Consider the following 7,756-nt stretch of genomic DNA (forward strand, 5'->3'; position numbering starts at 1 on the left):
CAGACCAATTTCTTCAACCGAAGATATATATTTTTAGGGGTTGATATTCTTCAAATATCTCAAACTCCTCAATGACTTATAGATCATGTGTACACTCATAAACACATTAGATACTTAACCTATAAGTCTTCAAACCACCAAAATCACCAAGGGGCACTAGATGCACTTACACTTTATCTGCTCCAGTGTATACCAGTAGCGCTGGATAAAACATCGCTACTGCTAACATATTAGATGTAGCGCGATTGCAGTAGCACTGGCACCAGCGCTACTAGTAAGGGACAAACCAGCGCTATTGGTAGCCTTTCTCCTACTAGTGGATGCGTGAGCTGAAATTATTCCTTGGTTTGCAAATCAAACAAATGAGAGAAGGCACGTTTATCTCTCAAAGCAAGCATACCAAGGACTTAATCAAGAACTTCAACATGTAAGAGTGCAAAGGTATGAAAACTCTCATGCCTACTGGTGGACATGTTGACCTCACCAAGGAGGATAAACCGGTTGATCAAAAGGTTGACTGATTAATGATCGGTTCATTCCTATATATATGTGTCTCCCGTCCCGATATTATGTTGAGTGTTTGCATGTGTGCCCGATATCAAGAGGCACCTAAGGAGTGTCATCTAAAGGCCGTGGAAAGAATTGTGAGATACTTGATACATACACCAAGCTTTGCCATGTGGTATCCCAAGGGATCTTCTTTTATTCTTATTTGCTATTCCGACTCGAACTATGCGGGAGACAAGGTTGATAGAAAATCCACCTTAGGTACATGTCAATTTCATGGGAGATCTCTTGTGTCTTTGTCATCCAAGAAACAAAACTTGGTATCTCTATCTACCGCTGAAGCGGAATACATTGTTGTCGGGTCATGTTGTGCACCATTACTATGGATGACGCAAACTCTTAAGGATTATGGCATTCATGTGAAACATGTTCCATTGTTATCTCACAATGAAAGTGCTATTAAAATTGCTCATAATCCCATGCAACATTGTTGAACTAAACATATTCAAGTATGACATCATTTCATTTGTGATCATGTTGGTAAAGGAGATATTAATCTCAAGCATGTTCGTCCCAACAAACAGTTGGCCGATATCTTTACCAAGCCACTTGATGATAAAGTGTTTTGTCACTTGAGGAGTGAGTTGAACATCATTGATACTTCAAACTTGAGCTAGACTCACTCGGATGCATGCAAGGGCATGAGCTTACTTTATTATTCCATGATGTTATTGTTATGACACTATCTTGTATCTTGGAAAACAATGCTCCCTTGTATTGCATCTAACCTTTTGTAGGTACTTGGAAGAACTACACTTAAAAATATTGCCATCAACTCACATCAAAAGCAATCTTGTTGTGGCCAAGTATCAACAACCCCTTCTGTGGAGATGAAGGAAGAAGACAACAAAATCATATCCTTGACAACTATTCAATGAATAAATTCACTCTTGTCATTTGGGTATATTATGTTCTTCCTTTCATGAATAACCAACATAGGTGAAAATTGAACCAAAACAATAATGATAGCTCCAAAATATAGATGATCTTCATCAACATTGGGCATCCACAAAAAATCACCTACATGCCACATCATCAGCATCATTCAAAAGTATCTACTCATATCCTTGATAAAGCTTTACATGAAGACATGAGTTAAATCAACTCAAGTTATATGAAGACATTAAAATGCTTAACTAAAAATGATAACCCCATTTTACGCTTGCCGGTGAGTATGTCATACGGTTAAGCATTCTTGCTTGGCTCCTGAAGTCAACATACTCTATTACAGGTGACCTAGTCACCGACCAACATCTAGATGAAGTTTCTTGTATGATTCATGTTTTTGTTGCAAACTTTCTTGGAACCATTCAATCCTCATCTACTTGTAAAAATTCTTTGCAAATCCTGTTTGAAAATTTCTTGAAAATCATTTGAACACTCTCTAAGAGCTTTGGCCAAATATCTGAGAACTTTTTTTACAAAATGGCCAGGAAGGATTTATCTGACTTCTGAAATCATCCCACAATTGGTATCCCACATTTTCATATAGCTAAAATTCTATTTGCAACTCCCTTTCTATGAGTTGGGAAAATCTGTCATATCGATTTCTCCAAGAGGCCCAATATTCATTCTCGATTCTACCAAACCACTTTGCCTCGGAGACTCCGAATATTGGTGCTACCTGAGCTCTTAGTTTTTTTAACTAGAAGTTTGCTAAAGGGGGATTCTTTTGACAAAGTTCTAAAAAATACAAAGGGGGCATCTAGGATCCCTAACTAAAAGGGGGATAAATTTCAAGGAACCCTTATCTATACTTAAGGGTGAGAAATTTCAAGAAACCCTTATCAAAGGAAGAAGAATCCTGGATCCCTTACTCTCAAGGAGCCCTAACCCTCTGACCTTTTTCAAAATTAATGCAAAAGGCGGAGAAATATATCAAAGCTTCTAAGCTTCCAAGGGAGAAATATATTCATTAAGGGGGGAGATATCAAAGGAAGAGAAAACCTTAAGTGAGAGAGATATCAAAGAGTTGTCTAAGCTTATGCTTACCCTAAGGAGAGTTAGCTAAGAACTACTTTGGATCGAACTTGTCTCACCCTACCTACTACCAATATCTACATGCTATCATTCAAGGGGAGAGGAAATCCTACATATTCAAACTTAGGGGACAAAGGTCTAATTATTCTCGGAGACATATCTATCATCAAATCATATTTTCAATATGTCTTCCATGTCTTGGTACTTTTGAAGCTCTTTGCATATTTACAATAGAATACTATTGTGTTATCTAACAATTGTTTTCCCAAGTGTACTCCTACTGCTAAGATGCTCAAGAACCTCAAGGTAAGTATATGCATCATATCCTTGTTGAGGATGATCTCTTGTCTCTTGGACATATTATTTGCAAGGGTTAGTATTGAACATGGAAATATTTCATTCACATATGTTCCATGCATATAGCCAAGATTCACATGACTTATCTTGTCCCTTCTACTATGTGTGTGCCCATGCAGTCCAAAGCAAACAACTCTTAAAAGGTATTGCACACATTTTGGGGGAGCTTGTATTAGTTATGTATCTTTCAAAGATATCACATTCTAATGCCTATATCTATTTGAAGCTTTGATTGTATGTTGTCATCAATTATCAAAGGGGGGCTGAAAGCACATATCCTCCCTTGGTGGTTTTGATAATTTATGACAACATGCATTGCCTCTTGGACTAACACGTTTACCTAGTATATTTCACATATAATCCACACAGAGAATTGTGTAAGAATTGTGTGGACAAGCCCCAATGAAGGAAATGAATAGGATTGGCAAGCTTCATGCTTCAAGACTCTACATTTTATATTTTGTGAGAACTCACGTTTGATTCCATAGGAAAGCCAATACTATTAAAAAGGGATGAGGTGATTATGATGATCTGGTTGCTCAAGTGCTTAGAGATAGCCACCAAAAATACTCATGAAATTGTCCCACAAATATTCTATCAAAATCCACAAAGTCCAAAATTCGGTGGCACCAACTTTCCATTCGTCCCTACCGAGTTTTCCACCAGACAAATCCCTTGCCAAACGCTAGCATCTTGGTGACACCAACATTCCATTCGGTGCAACCGAATTCAGTGACCAACTTTCTGGTTAGCCATTTTCAAGAATCAAAATTTCTGAGTTTTGGCAATTGGTCTTACCGAGATTTGGTAACTTCCTAGGAGACCCATATAGGTACCACCGAGAATTCTATATCGGTCTCATCGAAAATAAAAAAATTGCCACATTTTCGCACTAGTCCGTGCCACCGAGTTTCACTTCAATTTCACCGAGTTGGGCAATAATGTTGTAATAGTTGGATTTTGGGCGATGCCTATATATACCCATCCACCACCTCTCATTCGTAGAGGAAGCACTCAAAACACACATACACTTGCCATATTCATTTTTTCTGAGAAAGAGCCACCTAATCATGTGTTCAGATCAAGATATACCAATCCTACCATTTGAATCTTGATTTCTAGCCTCCCCAAATTGCATTCCACCCAATCTCTTCTACCTAAGTCAAATCTGTGAGAGAGTGATTGAGTGTTGAGGACACTATCTTTTGAAGCACAAGAGCAAGGAGTTCATCGTACCACCACATCTATTACCTTTTAGAGACTGGTGTCTCCTAGATTGGTTAGGTGTCACTTGGGAGCCTCCTACTCCATGTTGTGGAGTTGAACCAAGAAGTTTGTTTAGGCAAGGAGAACGCCTACTTCGTGAAGACCTACCCCGAGTGTGGTTAGTCCTTCGTTGACGTAAGCCGTGATGGAATATACAAGGTTTCTTCTTCGTGGACCCTTCGTGGACTCGCGCGGCGGTTACACTGTGTGGGTTGAAGTCTCCATCAACGTGGATGTACGATAGCACCACCTATCGGAACAATGCCAAAAATAATTATGTCCATCTTTGCGTTTGGTCTTCCTTAACTCTACTCCTTACTTTGCATATGCATGTCTTTACTTTACGCTGATATACTCATAGACTTTCATGTCTAGGGTGTGTATGACTTGCTCCAAATGCTAAAATTTGTCAACCATTAAAATTGGGAAAAGGCTAGGTTTTAATTTGTCAAGTAGTCTATTCAGCCCCGTCTAGACATCCCTTCTAGCGATCCCTGAGGAGCGGCCTTTTCCACTTAGGTTGAGGTGAAGATACCCTAAATAGGCCCCTCAAAGGATTATCCTCCATAGTAACAAGCAGCAATAAATTTCGGCACATAGTAAAAATGTTTCCTTACCAAAGGTGCTTAACTCTTCGGAAACGGCGTCATAAAATATTATTGATGACCCACAAGTATAGGGGATTAATCGTAGTCCTTTCGATAAGTAAGAGTGTCGAACACAACGAGGAACAGAAGGAAATGACAAGCGGTTTTCAGAAAGGCATTCTATGCAAGTGTTGTATGTAAGAGTGATAGATAGTTTTGTAGCAAGATAGTTCATAACAAGTAGCAAGTAACAATGGTAGAAAATGTGAACCAAGGTGACCCAATCCTTTTTATAGCAAAGGGAAGCCCGAAAGTTCGCTCATATAAAGCAAAGTGTCCTCGAGGACACATGTGGATTGTCGTCTAGTCACTTCATCATGTTTAGTTGATTCGTTTTCATTACTTTCATAATTTGATATGTGGGTGGACCGATGCTTGGGTGTTGTTCTTGCTTGAACAAGCAACCCACTTATGATTACCCCTTTTTGCAAGCAACCGCAACTACGAAAGATGAATTAAGATAAATCTAACCATAGCATGAAACATGTGGATCCAAATCAGCCCCTTACAAAATAATCCATAAAGTAGGGTTTTAGATTCTGTCACTCTAGCAACCCATCATTTACTTATTACTCCATAGTGCCTTCCATTAGGCCCAAGTATGGTGAAGTGTTGTGTAGTCGACATTCACATGACACCACTAAAGGAAGTAACAACATACATATCATCAAAATATCAAACGAATACCAACTTCACATGATTACTTATAACAAGACTCCCCCATGTCCTCAAGAATGAAAGTAACTACTCACAAAGCATGTTCATTTTCAAGATTAGAGGAGTACTAAATATCATTAACATCTGAACATATAATATTTCACCAAATAAACAAACTAGCATCAACTACAAGATGTAATCAACACCACTAGCAACCCACACGTATCAATCTGAGGTTTTGACATAAAGATTGAATACAAGAGATGAACTAGGGGTTGAGATGAGATGGTGTTGGTAAATATGTTGATGAAGATTGATCCTCCCACGAAGGAGGAAGTGTTGGTGATGATGATGGCTTCGATTTCCCCCTTCCCTAAGGGGAGTTTCCCCGGCAAAATCGCTCTCCGGAAGATCAAAAGTCCTCCTGCCCAGGTTTTAACTCAAGACTGCGACACTTCATCCAGAAAATCCTACTCTTATTTTTCTGGGTCAAAACCCTTAATATACCAGAATATGGGCATCGGGGCCTCATGTGGGACTCACAGGGCATCAAGACGCGCCTAGGGGGGACCCTGTTACCTTGTGCTCGAGTGATGCCCACCCTCTAGTACTTCTTTGTTCCAATAATTCTTAAATATTCCATAAAAATTCTCCGTGAATTTTCAGGTCATTTGTTGTCCGATTTTTTTCCAGCTTTTCCATAGCCTTTCTTGTCGAGAATAAGAGTTGCGAGTAATTTCCCTCTTTTTGTAAGCCTTGTAAGATAAGAAAGAAAATTTATAAGGATTGCATTATCAAGTGAAATAATGCTTGAAAACATTATTAATATCAATAGGAAATCATGATGCAAAATGGACGTATCACCAGACGTGACATCCCACACCTGAAGAAAGACCATGTGCTTTGACATTAAGAGCATGACCTTCAAAAGTAAAATTACATTAAAATAAAGAAGAGTGTAACTTAGTCTCACAAATAATGGCTCCATTATTTCCTCGGCTATATTTGTAGATGTCACCAATCACTTGTTTCGCGTTAGAAGCAATGACAAACTGGTGGATGTGAAGATCTTCTGCCAGTGCCAATGCCTCCCTGCAAGCAATGTACTTTAATATTGTTGGATCATCAACACCCCCTATGACAAGTGCGCTGCTTCCGGGGAAAGTTCCATCCCCATCTCTACACACGATAGCAACAGATCCTCCTACTCATTTTTGAACGCGTGCGTCCACATGTATTTATGCATAGCCCACCCGTGGGGCCTTTGGTCATTGACTTGTGGATGTTATGGAAGGCGTCCAATACATGTCACTGCTGGTACCTCCTTGATCATCTCAAGTTCAACGATGAACCTATTGATGAAACAAAAGATAGTTTGTGGACTTTGGAAGATTCCCTCGTGAATGGCCTTCCATCTTGCTTCCCATATAACCCAAAGTGTGACCGGAAGCTTTACAGAGTGTGCATGTGATAATGATTTTAGTAACGAAAATAGCCACCATTTTGCATTTGGTTTGGTCGTTCATATAATAGTTCGATCCAGCTCCTCATTGTTGGGGCATAGTTTATGCCTAAGTAATTTTGGTCATTGATGACAGTACCGCAAAGGACTAACCGTGTGTGTGATTAAGATTTCAGATAACACACGTCAACGGCACAAGACGACTCGCCCCCTCGTTCGTGGAACAGAAGGCCGGCGTCCTCTACGATTCTCTTTATTTGAGTCATAGGAAAGCCGTACTATTAAGAGGGGAACCTTAGTGGAAAGGTTTGCGTGGAATCAATCTTTGCACGCGCACACTTCACATATTTTCCCCTTGCCAACATATTTGGAGTGGCTCCCGCCTTTGTGTTTCCTTCTTCTTTGCAAATGGTCCCTAGCGGTAGTACCGCTGGCCCTAGCGGTAGTACCGCTAGCCCTAGCGGTAGTACCTCTAGAGTGCTAGCGGTAGTACCGTTGCAGACAGCGGTAGTACCACTAGCTGGCGGTAGTATCGCACCTGGTCAGCAGTAGTACCGCTCCAGGAGCTTTTTCCCCCACTATATAAAGGGTTCTTCTAGCTGTGGAACCTTATCTCTTCCCCTCCTAAGCTCCATTGTTGCTCCCTAAGCTCAAAAGTGCCCGATCTCTCTCCCTACCCAATCAAACTTGTTGATTCTTTAGGGATTGGTTGAGAAGGCCTAGATCCACACTTCCACCAAGAGAAAAGTTGATTCCCCCACTAATCCCTTGTGGATCTTGTTACTCTTGGGTGTTCGAGCATCCTAGACGGTTGAGGTCA

This window comes from Hordeum vulgare, chromosome 4H, assembly GCF_904849725.1.
Source record: "Hordeum vulgare subsp. vulgare chromosome 4H, MorexV3_pseudomolecules_assembly, whole genome shotgun sequence".
Lineage (NCBI taxonomy): Eukaryota > Viridiplantae > Streptophyta > Magnoliopsida > Poales > Poaceae > Hordeum > Hordeum vulgare.